Source organism: Pseudopipra pipra, chromosome 4 (genome assembly GCF_036250125.1).
Source record: "Pseudopipra pipra isolate bDixPip1 chromosome 4, bDixPip1.hap1, whole genome shotgun sequence".
Taxonomy (NCBI): domain Eukaryota; kingdom Metazoa; phylum Chordata; class Aves; order Passeriformes; family Pipridae; genus Pseudopipra; species Pseudopipra pipra.
The window spans coordinates 57702310-57718169 of NC_087552.1; the positions used below are offsets into that span (position 1 = coordinate 57702310).

The 15860-nt window shown below is 39.8% G+C and overlaps 1 protein-coding gene and 1 long non-coding RNA gene across 3 annotated transcripts in view; both read left to right on the plus strand.

Annotated features, from left to right (window-relative positions):
- The window catches only part of PPARGC1A (PPARG coactivator 1 alpha), a 368659-nt gene that overhangs the window by 104167 nt on the left and 248632 nt on the right, over positions 1-15860 (plus strand). The gene's annotated exons all lie outside the window — the stretch shown is intronic.
- The window catches only part of LOC135413416 (uncharacterized), a 175023-nt gene continuing 166171 nt past the window's right edge, over positions 7009-15860 (plus strand). For both annotated transcript variants that reach the window (XR_010430221.1, XR_010430222.1), the window contains exon 1: positions 7009-7590. This is a non-coding gene — a long non-coding RNA (uncharacterized LOC135413416). The remainder of the gene's footprint in view (positions 7591-15860) is intronic.

The window sequence follows — 15860 nt, forward strand, 5'->3', positions numbered from 1 at the left end:
AGGAAGGCTTGTCACATGTTGTGTAATATTTTTTTCCTCTGCCTCATAAATTTTTTAGAGAGAAACTGCTCTTTTGCTTTTCTTTAAAGGAGAACTGAGATCTTTATTGCTTCTCTGATCTTTTTTGTTTGTTTTAACCACAGAGTTTTAAACAAGATCCCTGCATGCTCCCTTTTTCAACACCAGAAACCTCTAGATGGAAAATCCCCAGTGTAATCCCACTGTGAGTTTGCTTCTTGTAGCATATTTCTGTTTTAGGTATCTCTTCTGGTAGTTTTTACTTTGTAAAAAGGTAGGTACCACTTACAAAGCTGAAATAAGTGATGCAAAGAATATACTGTAATCACATACTGCAGAATAATTACGTATTTTATATCACTAGTTTTCAGTTGGTAGATAATATTTAATCTCCTAGTAGAGATCTCTAATGACTCATTTTAGACACTGACCCTTTAACTTCATTTCAGGAATGAAATATTTCCTAATCCAGTAATTTCTGTCTATGCCATCATGTCACGTAGATAAAGAAAAGCAACTGCAGGCACCCACTGTTAGATTGCAGCTGAAGTCAAATGTGTGTTATGGCTGTGTGAAATCTGTATTAGGGTAGGTAAAGTGAAGTTGCTATTTTTGTTATTTTAAGTGATTTTTAGGCTGTTATAATGAAAAGCATACCCAATCTTAACTTGTATGCATTGATCTGATAAACATAGTGTGCCCAGATTAACATGAGTTTTTTGAACAGTGTAAACGTGATTCAATAACCATGCCAGTGGTGAGAATGTGAACAGAACCTAAGAATTTAATTGTGAGGCTCACTCCAGAAGAAAGAAGGTGAGAGAGAGAAGCACAATAATGAATAGTATTTTATTTTTTGTGGAAATGAATTTGATAGGCAAGTAATGTTTATTATTAAAATACTGAGCATTTGAATCTTGTCCATGTTTTCACCAGATACAGGTAGCAAATGAGCACAGTGCCAAACACAGTGTGTTTGGAAGGTCTCTAAGGCAGAGATGGTGTGTATCTGAAATAAGCTTATTTAGCCATACTGAAGCACATAATGAGTAGCATTAAGAACATACCATTCATTTCCAAGCTGAAAATGTTGGTTACTATCTTCTCTAGCTGGTCAGTATCTCTCACTGTGAAAATACACTTTTCCTATGAAGCCCTGTTTCACTGCATCCCTCTACTTCAGTTTGCATTTTGAAGAATTTCAGGAAGAGGAAGGACTCTGCATGTTATATCTTGTAAACAGCTTTGCATTTCATTTTTTGTTTTTAGAGTTCATGATAACACAGACTGTATGCCAAGGCATGAAAAAAGAGATTGAATAAAATATTATTTAGTATTTATTTGGTTTTACCAAGTTAGTACCTTGCTTTGTATATATAAATATATTCATGTTTATTATTGCATTGTATTTCTGTATCTGTTCTGTAGCCCTGAAGCACGTGCTTGTCCATGATGTCAGAGGTATTTTGTTTCTCTAAGTGGCATAAAGTGGGGCTGCATATGCTTACGGTAGGTTGTGCATCACAGATCTAGTTCCCACTTTCCTTCGTGGAGTCAAACAGCCCTAACATCTCCGTTTTTCCATGTGCCTTGCTACTGAAAGGTTCCTGGCTGAAATGAATTTCCCATTTCTATCATGGCTGTGCTGGCCAAAGGAGAAAGTGTCATGTCTTTGTGTGTGCAGCAGGTAAGGTAAGAAGGAGGTACTGCCCATCTCTGCCTGCATTTCTGTGTCATCTCAGCTGGCAGGTGTTAGCTCAAGCCAGGGAGTTTCAGGAAAAGCCTGCTCCAGACTAAAAGGGAGGACAGTGGAGCGTGCTACTTGCCCACCACTAGGCCAGGGAGATGTAGCACCAGTTTGTTCAGTAAAAGTTTGTCTTTAATGCTTAGAAATTGTGTACTTTCCACTGAGACCAGGCATTGAATTCAAGCACTCTGCAGTGCTATGAACACTTGACTTGGTGCAAAAAATGAAACCAAACCGCAGGTGTAGTTTGGTGTGGGTCAAATTCATCTTAGATGTAAACATCACCACCCTGCACTTGCATAAATAAGAGGTTATGCTAGGGATTAATTTGGCCCGCTGACTCTGCTAAGATGAAATTCTTTGTGTGTTTGTGAATTTTGGTGTCAAGAGAGGGGATCACTGTTGCTGGAGAGTATTTAGGATAAATAAGACAAAAATAGAATAATTTCTGTAGTCTAGGAAACCCCCCCCGCAGAATCATAGAAAATAATCAACTATTGGAAAGAATGAATTTTGTACTCCTAATTTGCAGAAATGCCAGTAGTTGCTACTGTGCCCAACCACTCACTAATACAATAAAATATAATTACATAATTAAATACAATATAGGATTTCCATAATAGGGAATTTTATTTCCTTGTCACAATATGCAAGTTGCTGTGGTTGAAGCTCATAGTTCAACACTGTAACTATTATTAGATGCAATCGTATCACGAACTAGGCAGGATTCTCCTACACAGGCATTTCTCAATCTGGGTGAAAATTGTTTGCTGCAGACAGTGGAAGCTTTGTAGGAGGTTGCCTAAGATGCACCTTGTGGATGAATAAGTATCTTATGACCATGTTTTGTTTTGTTAAAACAAAGCTTCTGTCTCCCATTGCTGTTTGTTCAGATTGGTGCCATCTGTCTTTTGCTAAGCTCAGAACTTGCTGGAAGCTGTTCTGACATGTAAGCTGTAATACAGTGTCCAAATAATCAGGTACGTAGCATCATCATGAAAAATGTGTCTTTTTGTGTTCAACCATATGCACATAAAGTCAAACATGAAATTCTAGGTTGAGATAAAGAGCCATTTTGGTTATCTGCAGGGCAGCCATTGGTGACAAGTAATGTTGCTTCTGATTTTGTTCTCAATTTATCTTCCAATCCCTTTGTTTCACTCAAGCTTGTGCTTTTGCCTCTTTCCACTCTGATTTGGCTTGCCTTCATTTATTGCAGTTCATCAGTGGCCTAGTCCTCATCTCATTAAAATCAATGGCAGGGCTATTACTGACCTTAGTGATGCAAGAAAAATCCCAGGTCTTGCTTATCCTAATCAGTCAGATCATCATCATTAATTTAATGATCTTAAAATCCATCAAAACACAGCATACTTTTAGTTTACCTGCTGACATACAAAGTGCATAATCCTGAGCCTTCAAGCAGGGGCTTGTGTTCTGAGTTTCTCCCTAGCCCAGCAGATGCCTTGCTTGTATTTTAGCTTTTCTGAAAGTAAGAGTTTGAAGAACTATGAAGACTCTGAGGTTGGCATGTTCTGTTTGTGGGCTGCAGAATCTACTGACTTCTGAGTAATCTGTGTAGATGTGCGTGTAGAGTACTTTCACAGTCATAATCTTGAATAGTTCAAATTTAATTATGATGAGAGATCCTGTATTTCATTTATATGTAAAATTAAAAGAAAATATGCAGAAGCTAATCCTATTCAGAGACTGACTCCAAATATTTCTGAGCTAAAATGTTTGTAACATAGAAGTCTTATTAAAATTCCTATTTCTACACATTTTAGTAGTAATTTGGTTTAAAAATTGCAAGACTGTAGTTTCATTTGACTGAGAGAAGAATTATGAGACTGTAGACGGACTAACTGCAGTTTTAACAATGCTAAAATCCATTATAAATCAGAAAAGGAGGGAAAAGTACACATGCCATAATAATAATTTATTTGACAGTGCTTTTGAATATACATACAGCTCACAGATTATGTGTTTCTAGTACACCAAAAATAAGAAGGCTAAGCACAGGAACATTATTTTTAATATGAGGATGCAGTGCTAAAGAGGAGAGAATTTTTTTGAATGATAATCAGGCTGCTGGAGCACCATGGAATACTGGCATCTGGTTATGCAGCCTCCTGCACCAGCTGCAGAAAAAAACAAAAAAAAGTCAGAAAAGCAAAGAAAGCCATGTAATTGGCATCTCTGTATATTTTTCTTTTTTTTTCTCCCCACCATCTTCTTACTAGGGGAATCCCCCAAATTTCATACATGTTTCTTGAGTTGTTACTTTCTGAAGTCCAGTGTCAGAAATACCAAGCTCTAGGATGGATTAGAAAATGTGTGGTCGCTTGGCTGTGTCTTACTGGTATGGTTTGGTGGGGATGTGGAGTGAATGATTGTATGATTGCCTCTTGTCAAACCTGAAGAGTGAAAATGTAGCTATTATCCTGTCCTCTGAATTCCTCAAGGGTCACTTAAATCCCAGTGGTCACTACTGGGATGTATTTTGGTAAGGAAATTTTGTATCAGGGCTTAGAAGTACAGCTTTGATACTCAGACTATAGAGGTAATGCTAAATGGATTTCAGACGTATGGGAACATAAGTTGGACATTTTTGACGTCTTTATGAAGTGGATTTACAAAATTTGTTTGAGCTTTCCTTTTGACTGTCAGTGATAGTATATGTCTACCAATAATATGCTTCTTGTCGTAGTCCTTTTTTCAGGTGTAACTCTGGTTCTGAAGTATTAATCTTCGCACCATTGCGGTTACGGATAAGAGTATGATGGGCTTTCCTCAGAATGAGTCACAAAGTCTGGTCAAGGTACAGGTTTATCTAACTTCTTTATCTCTATTTGAAAATTCCATTTAATAAGAGCAATAATAAGTACCAACCAAAAGATAATTGTGCTCATAGTTCAGTTGCAATCGGTTGTCCTGAAGGACCGCGCTTTGTAATACTGGTCTGTGCTCTAACTGCTCAGAAATGCACTGTTGTGTGTTATTGCCTAATTGGTGAACTGTAATTGCCTATATTGAGAACTGATCTTAAAAGTTAATCTATGCTGGAGTCAGGGAGATTAATTGGGGCAATCACCATCCCATAGATTTCTAGTAAAGTGACACCCCCTTAAAATGGTTTGTTGCAAGTGCAGTGCAGTCTGAAATGAAAGACGGACAACACATGCCTTCCACGTGTGCTCTTTCTTGTCCATAAGCTTGTCTGTGACTCAGTATACCTTCTCCAAGTTCTCTGGCCACAAGATTTTAGAGGAATTTTGGCTGAGAAAAGGCACAGAAGATTTGAATGACACTTTTCTATGCAAAATCTGCGGTCACATTGGTGGGGGTTATGACTTCTGTCTCTTTCAGATTTGCTTTAACCATGTGTTTTGATTTGAGGGATGTTCTGTTGACAGCATGTGGGACTGTGAGCCAGCCATGCTTCCACCTAGCTGTGTGCCCGGAGTATCCTTGTAGCAAACTGCTGACCAGTTGGGGCCAGCTGGCCAGGCACTGCCTGCTGTAGTTAAGTTGACAAGCATTGCCCCTAAAATACCTCTTTCTGTGTTTGGTCGAGTACCTTCTGATGCTCTGAAGTTAGCTGTATACCTTTCTCCAGATGCCTCATGGCTTGCCTGCGTGAGCTGAGTAGTAATGCAAGTGGTGTGGGCAGCAGAGCACCCTCCTCGTGCTGCGCTGTGGTTTGTCCTGTTAGCACCACTAGAATAGATGGTCACAGTTAAAACTTGGGTGTGAAACAGAGTTTCTGAAGATGCACTGAAAATTTTACATAGATGGGAGACCGCCTTAACACAATTTGAAATCCAGCCCTACTATGTGTTTCCATTGTTGCAGCTGAAGCATGGAGATGTAAAGCTAAAAGATGTTGGATCATGTAGTGTTGGGAGGAGATGGACTCAGTGTACTGTAGTGAAATGTCACATTCCAAAAGGTCCTGAAATTACTAGTCTCCATGTCACACCACACTACAGTCTCTGTTCACGTGATGTGAGTCCTGTTTAAGTGATCTGTCCTGAAGCAAGGAAGCCGCTTGCTTTATTTATGAGGGTTGCACCGCCATTGCAGTGTAGAGTGGAACATCATTTGATTGCCTTGGTGAGCTTCACTACCTGCTCCTCAGTGGAATAAAAATGTTTAGCTGATTGAGATGACCATGGGAAGTGGACTTGAAACAGCCTTTTGTGCTGGCTTGTGGGCTGTGTAACACATAACGTGATCCAGGTGCTGAACTTTATAAGGTTTCTATTTCTGACTTCAACTGCTCTTCATTCTTTAGAACAACTTCGGCCTCACTTCAGAGCTGACAGGATGTAACTAAATATCAGGAAGTGAGGTGCAATCTTGGCCTGACTGTGGAAAGTTGGAGAGATGGGGATGGCTGGCAGAGATGGCTCAGCATTACTGGGTCGGTCAGTGTACCTGGTGCACAAGACCCATCATCAGACCTCTTGTCAGGGAATCGTATCGTCTCCACAGCTTATCCACAGGAGCTTCCACTTGTTAAAGGAATTTAGCGAAGGATAAGGGCAGAATTCACGTTGATAAAATGCTGCAGGTTTCTGGCACTGTTGTCTCTTCTCTTTGTTGAAGGTCTGGTTCTTGCTCTCCTTGAAGTGCACAAGCAATTGGGAGTTAGGTCAGAGGAAAGGTTGCATGTAGATCTGTGATGGTGATGTCTGCAACGGACATCTGGTTTGATCCATAATATAAACACACTACTTGAGCTCACCAGAATCAATACATTGTTGTGCTAGAGGCTCTCTCTTAGGGAAAATGTCTGATACTGAAACTGCTCATGACAGGGAGTGTACCACAACCCGTGGTAATTGCTCCAGCAGCTAATTATCCACAAAATCTAGTCTGATTTGGTGTGGCTTCATCCTCCTGCCATTAGATCTTCCTTTTATTTTACTTGCAAAGATAGTCTTCACATCCCAGCTACAGATCACCGGTGGACAAAGCCACACTGTGTGTCATGAGCGTTGGGACAGAGAGAGAGGCCTGCAGATGGCCAGGGTGTGGGTGGAAATAAACCTGGCCTGAACCCAGGAGACAAAAACCTTTGAATTTTGTGTTGTCTCTGTGCAAACTTTGAATTTTGTGTTACATTATCTTTGTACAGATTTCTGGCTTAAGTCTATCTTCAGCTGTTTTAAAGAGTCATCTTGGAATACCGTCCTCTTGGCATGTGTGCAAATATCTTTGGCTTTAACTTAAAGTCTTTGCTAAGCATACATTTTATTATAGGGTCGGAAGCAATATTTCTCAATTACCATTCATTCATTCTTATGAAGGATAAGTGAATTTCATTTCAATGGAAAAAGAAGGCAGTCAGTTTTCCAGGTTTACATTAGACCTAAATCAAAAATCCAGTACAATTCTTGGTGCAAAGAGTAAAAAAATTGTGTGGGACAGCCTGTGTTTTTGAGCTCTACTCTTCTGTTTCACAGAAACAGCAGAGGCTGCAGGTCACGATTCCATAGGTCAGTGTCTGGCCTCTTAGTTGTCACACAGCTTCTTCCAAACTTGGAACTGTACTTGGGCGCTTCAAAAACTAATATTGGGGTTTGCCCATCCCAGCTAGTCTGTTTGGGTTCCTGGCCCTGTTCAAAGGCTGTGATGTCACAACCACAGCTCACCACTGCCAGGTGCATCTTCAGGCGCTCTGCCAGCCAGTGGAGCCACATGAAGGGACAGCCCAAAGAGAGGGAGAGGAAACCACTGACTTCTGCAAATAAGTCAGTAAGTGAGCAAAAAGAAAGAAGAATGGTGAAGTCCTTGCAGCCCGTTGCAGGCATGAAGAGGTAATGGAGATTCTCCTGCACAACAGTTTTATGATTTACTAAGCAGCCACCAGTGCTCCAAGTGTTGGTGCACTTCATTCATCTCTTAAAAAAAAAAAGGACCAGTGAGCAGACTGCAACCTTCCTGCCAGACTTCAGTCTGATAGAGAAATGCTTCTTTCCAGAGTAGAAAGGCAAATGAAATAAGTAACTGTGGAAAAGCTGAGCTGTAGGTTACAAACCACATCAGTAAAAAGAATTTCATGGTCAAGGGTCTACAATGAAGAAGCTTTCCCTGGGTTCAATTCGTTTTGCTCATCCGAGAGGAAGCAAGGGCATCCTGACTGCTTTCAATTGCTATATGGAATATAGGGTGAAAGACAATCTTGAGAGTGGCTTGCTGCTACGTTATTAAGGATGTTGTATCTAATGAGCCCTTGTACTTGCAAGACCTTGAAATGCACCAGTGCCTTGCGTGCTGACTGCCAATGCGAGGTGGGGAAGTCTGCATGGTCCAGGTTTTAATTTTTCACTTTGATTCATGTTCTAAAGGCACCAAAAAAAGAGCTTTGTGTATCTGTAGCTCATTTTTTAGGCCAGCTAAGCTTAATCAGTTCCATGGGCTTCCATAAACTCATAAGGCTGTGATACAAGTTGTGTAATCAGCCATGACTAGGTTGTCGCTTGTTTTCAGGTGTATTTAGATTGACTTTTTAGGCGATGTGGATGTTAAACACTGAGTTTTTTCCTTAGCACTCCTAACACCCTTATAAACCTCTTTCCATAGTTTATCCCCCACCTTCTCCCAAGTCTTTACTCTAAATGCAACTGATGTGTTAGCTTCAAAGCCTTGCTTTCGACACCATAGCAGCAAACGTTGCAAATCATAATCTTCAACAGTTACTCCTTTACACTTTAGGAAGTGCTTCCAAATGGACAGCACCAACTTTTCCTCTTTAGACATCTGATTCCCCATTATCACAGTCTTTGTTCTTGGCAGCTCACCTTTTCCAGGTGTCAGTAGTTCTCAGGTCCGGACCAGGCAGTCTCCTCACTGCTCTCAGCTACGCCAAGCTCCGTCACCACCATCCGTCGCCCGATGGTCAGTAATGCAGTATCACGTCGAGGGTCACCATATGTCAGTGTAGAGTCGTGACGGCCGATAAACATACAAGGAGTCAGTTATGTGCAGAAAAGATGTCTGAATTGTCTTTATTTTCTCATCTGCTTTTTTATACCCCTTGCTAGCAGCAAGCAGTATTCTTATTTTAGGTAAGCAAGCAACAGCGTTTTCATTGGCTGGGATCTGTGGGCGATACATTTGGCAAAGCTCAAGGCCTTATTGCAGTTCCCACATCCTAGGCCTACCAGCTTTACAGTCTGCCTTTGTTTTCTCCATTAGGGCTGCGTACTGACTTCCTTATCATCAAGGATACACCCGAAAGTTTGCCCAGTTGATATCTTCATCCTGGGAGCTAATAGACCCGCTATTAACCCCTTCACATAAACTCATAAGGCTGTGATACAAGTTGTGTAATCAGCCATGACTAGATTGTCGTTTGTCTTCAGGTGTATTTAGATTGACTTTTTAGGTGACTTGGATGTTAAATATTGAGTTTTTTCTAAGTCATATTGTCAGGAGAAAAAGTTATCTTGAACAACTGGTTGGAATGAAACTGTATCGTCTTTTAAAATTTAAATGATCATTTCTGAATAGAAGTGACTTTTAAGCTTGCTCCTGGCACCGTGGTAAGTGATCAGTTTATTTCTCTCATGAACATCACTTTTCTGTTAGGAGTCCATGTAGTATAATGTCCATTTAACCCTTTATAGACCCTTTCTGATGTCTCATAACTCATAGAATTCCAATATTATGGCATAAAATCCTCTGATCCAGATACATAAAGGACTGCGTATGTCTTGCTCCTAGCTTCCTATGCTGGCAGATTTTTTTTTTGAGAATGGAAGTGTAATGCTGCTGGCTTTCTATAAAGGCAGAGCTTGCTGATGTCCTAAAACTGATGGACTAGTATCAGGTTGGAGTCTTTAAGTGGTAAGTACAAAACTGTGGTTTTTACCAGGTTTTGATGATACTAGCAAATATATGTAAATAGGGTATAAAATTAATCAGCTGCTGTTCAATAAAAAAGCATCATGTTTACCTCAGCCTTGTAGCTACTTTGCCCTCCTACAGGGACTATTTTAATTAGCAGCATGAATTTTGGATAGTTTAATTTATTTTGTGATTGTGTAAAAGTACGCTTTTGGAAGGGTTTATTTATAAACTGCCCAGGTATTTAGCAAAAGTGTTTCAGCAGCATCTCTAAAAATGGAGTGTCATAACACACAACTTTTTGCTCTTTTTTTTTGCTGCTCTTTAGCCTTGCCAACAGGGTAGTTTTTGGGTTGTCTTATTTTCATGCTGCTCTTCACTAGTGACAGCAGAGTGAATCAAATGAGGATCAGATAATTAAATGAAAAAAGAAACATTTCCTCAGTTGTCTCCTGAGGAATTTTTCTGTGTAAAATGCTCATAATCATGCCATATGTGTGTGGTGACTTCCATTCCAGCAGATAGGGTAGACTTTACAGACTTCAGGATCTGCTCATTGGATTCTGTGGTTGGGTGATTGAAAACACAGCAGAGTTTCCATAAAGCTCGGTGTTTGTAGCACTGAGTGATAAGTGCCACGTGGCTGCAGTTCTGCACCATTTTGTGTTATGCTGCTGTTCTGTGGAGCTGATAATTTGTAATGTCTTAGAGAGATGAGCCTAGGTATACTCAATCCTTACACGTTTGCATAACCCGCATATGTCCAGTGAGATTCTTGCATGAGAAATGTTAGCAAGGGTTTGAATATTTAGACTGACACAGACATTATTTTGTCTATAATTGAACAAATTCCCTTCCTGTGTTTCAAATACCACAAGTGCCATTGGATTAGTAAATGGGTTTAAACTTTGTAATTAAACTAGGAAATTTATGAAAAATTTCCCTGGGATCTAGTTATACCATGCCAAATACATTTAACTCATAAAGTTTATTTAGCTTTGTTTGCAGGGTGAGTAAAAACAACATTGTAGATGGATGGTGCCACCTTTACAGTGTTTGCAGAGTCAGGAGTGTGAGAAGCAGATGGATTAGGTACTTAGGCTTGTATAGTACATGTAGGGTTGTATTCCAGAGACCTTTCATATGGAAAGCTCTTGCTGATCTGTATGAGAGGGTCTGAAGAAAGACTAGAGCCACCTATGAAGTTCAGAGCTTTGTCTAGTGAGTGCCAGCATTCCCGGTGCAGAGACACTTCCAACAGGGAGCATTTGGTAGATGTCTGGAAAGGTTTTTGGGTTTGAGAATGTTCTCTGCAAGACTCCATGTGGAAAGTTTTGCAAACTGGTACAGCCGTTAAGTAATTAGGCTAATCAAGTGTTCCTGTTCGCTGTAATTTCCTGACAGGACGTACCATACATATGGTGACCCTTTTGAGAGGATAGATAAAAAAGTTACAAAAATTAAGAAACTATCTTTGAACTTCCTGGTTTTCAAAATCACATTTAAAAATATGTCCTACAAAGACATAATCCCCAAATGAATGTGATGTCAGTAGGAGAACAAGCTTTTTTGGATGACATCTGATAATCAATACACTGTAATGAATGAGTTATGTCACTCTCAGTTTCTGTCTCCCTTGCTCTTTCCATAAGTTAGGACTATGGTTTATTAATAAATGTTTGTATGTTTATTTATAAACATTGAAGTCTTTTCTAAAAAACAGGTCATTTTTCTCATAAAAATGACATAGCATGGACAATACTGTGGTTCCTGCTGTTAGAAAAGAGTAATTACCTACAGCCACTGTTATAATATGCTTGCTTGCTAAATGCATAAATCTAATAATGCAACAATACAATGCTGCAATGAGCTTCATGAATTGGAAAAAGATAGAATTTAAATGCTTTTGGCACCTGACATACATTTCTCACAGAAGGTCTATAATTTCCTGTATTAGAACTAGTTGTATCCTTTAATGAATGCAGCTGGAAAGAAGAGTAAAGGATATTTGGAGAGTCACATATTTAGTTTAGGCTACTAGGTACTATTTTGATTTTAAAGCTGTCAACCTTATTTGGACAGTTTATTCTTTTTGTAGGGAAGAAATGGAAGCAGAGGATGGCAAATTGTGTTTGGAAATTAAGACTTAATAATGCAAGGTTAAAATTACTGTCCCTGTCCGTTGTCATTGGAAGTGTGTTTCAAGCATCTCAGCATCACTTATATGCATTTTGAGTCTGAGTTTGTAAATGTTAATGAGTACTTGCCTGGCTCCCAGTGCATTTACAAAAAGCAGCAGATTGTATTGTAGCTCACTGCCGTTTCTTTGACCTAAGCATCAGCCATGAAAGTTTAATGGAATGTTCTCTAGTGTACCCAGCAGTCATACAGGTGTGAGCACGAGCCATTGTTCCCAGAAGGATCAGTTCAGCACTGATGCTGGACTTTCTTATTCCAGACATAGGTTTGGTTTACAGAAGCAGCATCAATGATAAAATGAGCACTATATCCTCAACAACACCAGTTAAAAAATTTTACAGAGCACTGGAAAAATGTAGTATTTTAAACCCATAGCTGACGTTAAAGGTGACTGTAGAATGTAAGTGAGAGTCTGTGGTTCTAGAGATTGATTTAAGATACTTGGAGAACAGATTCAGCCATTTTGGAAATGTGTTTTGCATGATTCAAGGCTGTATTTGTGATAAAAGGAAGAAGATATCTAGTTCTCTGCTAGACAACACCGTGATCTGTACAAGTTTCTTGCTCCCCAGAGGATCTCCAGCACCTGGGCTGCTCCCCCCTGACCTGAGCCAAACATGCTGCTGTCCTATACGGTGCTCTTGCTTATTCCACGTTTGTTGTTGCCGAAGGGGGAAGCTAGCGGAGAGCAAGTAAGAGGACGGAGCTGAGGCTTGACAAAGCAGAAATGTTTAGAGCAGACGTATCAAAGCAGTGCACATCATTTCTTTTTTGAGAAAGCTGCTGTGTCTCACATATCTGTATTTCACAGCCTCCCCCAGTTTGAATCTTTCCTAAGTAATTTTCAACCTGTGTTTCTGAAGTGTTGAAAACCTGAGTCCGGTGGAAAAACTTTTCAAGAAAGTCATAATAATCTTGAGAGTTAAGCCTTCTCCTTTCCTTCTGTCATTGTCTGTCCTTCATGTGTGGAGGTCATGTCCATCCTCTGGCCCGATCAAGAGAAATTACTTAAATATTTCATGAGCTGAGTACCCTTTTGTGTTGACCAATTCCATGCAAGCTATCAAATGATTTTGCCTCCCTTTTGTCCTTAGTCTCATTTAATTAGATCTAAGTTTATGTACAATTCAGTCCAACTAGTCTCTCATTGTAAGTTGTGGGTTTTCTTTTTGGCTTACTCTCTACTTCTTCTGTGATTGAAGCTGTGGAATCTTGTAATTCATTTTGTTCCACCATTATTGATTCGGTGGCAACAGTCCAAATGTTGAAAAATATTTTCCAGGTTGTTGTTGCCCTTGATTTCCAAAGACATTGCATACAATGAAGCATGTGGATCAGGAATTGACGTATCCATAGTGTCACCAGGCTTTGAGGGTGCATTTTCAATTGTAAAAGCAGTTTATTGTTAATTAGAGAGACTCCCAAGGGCATCATGATCTCCTGATAGTCTGTGAAGAGTACCTTCAGTACACTGTACTCTGTGAGGGTTTGCCAAGACCATCACTTGCGTAAATCCTGAATTGATTCCCTGCTGAAGAAGAGTTGTTAGAGCCTCCAAGTTACAGTTGTGAATAAGATTAATATTAAATTTTAAACTATACTCTTTTATTAGTGGATTTTGGTTTGTGATTCTTGTAAAAGAAAAAAAACTCAAGTGCTTCACCAAATCGTAACAGATGTATATGCTGTGCATATGGCATAAAAGTCCTACCCTTTTAGCTACTGCCTATGCAATGAAAGTGTCTGTGTTTCAGTGGCAGCCCACAATTTAAGCATATTTCCTTAACTAATTGGACTCTTAAGAGTGTTAACCTTCCTCTGGGAAGATTTTGGATGGCAGGCAGTATGACTAACTAGTGAAAGGTTATGGAATTGCATCCCACTGCACATTTGCTCCTGCTTTAATACCTTCTGTCTTATTAATATGTTAAAAGGTTGTGGCTAGAAAACCCAGTGTCTTACCTTTATAGACAAATAGTTCACCTCTCACTCTGCTGTTAGATGTCTGCAGATATCCCAGAAAACAACCTTCTGGGGACCCTCTGCTGTGTTGCATGAGGATGCAATGGCACGGAGTCCATTTTCTTCACTGTCTGGACTGTATTTCCACAGTGCATATTTTGATATCCAGTTTGAATTAGAGTAAAATTACATAATTCATTTTAGCTGTCCCATCTTTAATTTGTGTTTGTCTATGCTTGTACGTAAAAATAATCTTTATGAAGATGAAGGCTTTTTCTTGCTTCTCTGCCAGTGCTGCTTTGGTGTAATGGAATGACAAACTGTAAATAGAATTGACTTGGAGGCTCAATCAGTTGTTGGTATTTTGTTAATAATAATAATAGTACCAGCTGCCCTCCATCAGGTAGTGCGAATATAAATTCTGAGTTGTTATGAATGCCATATAACTTTGTGAAGATTACTAACTCAATTTATCAAATCTGTTTTGTCATACATCAGTCATTTTGACCTGCTGTATGATGAGATGTATTTTTATTAACTAACCTTGTTGTCTGTCGTGCAGACATGAATGGAATGTCTTTTAAAAATCAAGGCAAGCCCTGGACAGCTTGTCCTGCATTGTACCTGCAGATGCTTGTCTTGTTTATGTCGTAAACCAGTGAACACCCTCTATAGTTCTCCTGTGTTTTATTTTTGATGAATCTCTTAGAGTATGAATAGCTCAGTGGAGAATTACACAGCTAAGGTGCTAACCTGTACTAGCTTTGTGCAGAACATACTCCATTGCTTCTTCTGCCATTGCATTGCCTTTTAGTTATGTGCTGGACTGAGTTTTAAATCCTGATCCTGACATTCATTGGATTATATGGATCAGCTCTTTTCTGTCTTTCTGATTTACCAAACTATTAAATGCTGAACCTCCATCATTCCTATGTCAGGACAGATTTTGTCTGTCATGAGCATCTAGGTTAGATGTGTTTGAATTCGACTCTTGAGTGTATCCCCTCTGTTTTGAAATGCTCTCCCTGTTGAGCTGTTTGATTAAAAAAAAAAAAAAATAACAGGGGATTATGAGTCCCTTTCTTTTGGGGGGAGTTAGGGGTTATTTTGGTTTGGTTTGATTTGCCTGGAGGGAATTCAAAGGGTAAGTTTACAGATTTAAGTGGAGGCTGAAACATTTTTGCTCTGGGAACATTTTCTCTTTTTGTCAGAACAGGCCTTTCTCTCCAAAGCTGACAGTGGTGAAATAAGGTGTTGCATTATGTTTTCCATTAGTTGCAGTGGCCCACTTTGCTCTGCACAGTTCTACACACAGTCCTGGCAAGCTGTTGATGGGATGTGCTTGGGCTTGGGCAGCTCGCAGTGTGGGCCTAGTCTGAGATGAGCTTGATGCCAAGGGTCATGAGCCACTGCTAGCACCCATTCAGGAGAAGAACACTACAAGGATGCGGTAGATGCTGGGAGAGGCTGAGGAATTCACTGGATGATTGTTCAGGTTTTTCATTGTAGCTCGGTGAAAATGCGCTGAGGTGGTGGTTCCTTGTGGTTCTGGGAAAAAACTCTGCTTTGGGAAAGAGAAAATTGTGATGGACAGCATGAGGAGGAAAGTCTGATCTCTTATACTTCTATAGTCATACATATTCATTATTCCTTTTTGTTAACTGTCAGGCCTTAGTGGGTAACAACTTTAAAGTACACAGGGAACTGATAGTTATTCTCCGCATCTCCTTAGTTTCCCTTTCCAGTTCTCCTATCTTGGTGGCTCACAAGACCCCATATTAAAACTTAAAAAGGCTAATCTGTGTCTTCCTTCTGTCTGTAAATGGAAAGCCCAAGCATTTGTTAGGTCCCCATCCCTGCTGAGTGCATTAAGCAGTAGTGTGAATAAGCTTTGTAACTATCCACCCTGAAAGGAACAGCAGGGCTTTAAGGCAAAAGCCAACCTTGAGACCACTCATGGACTGACTTTGGTTGGCGTGGTTGGCTGTGAAAGCACATTTTTCATTAAAATTAAAATGCTGTCAGACCACCAACTGATAGTAAGTGGGGTTTTTGTTTGTTTAAAAGAGATGAGACA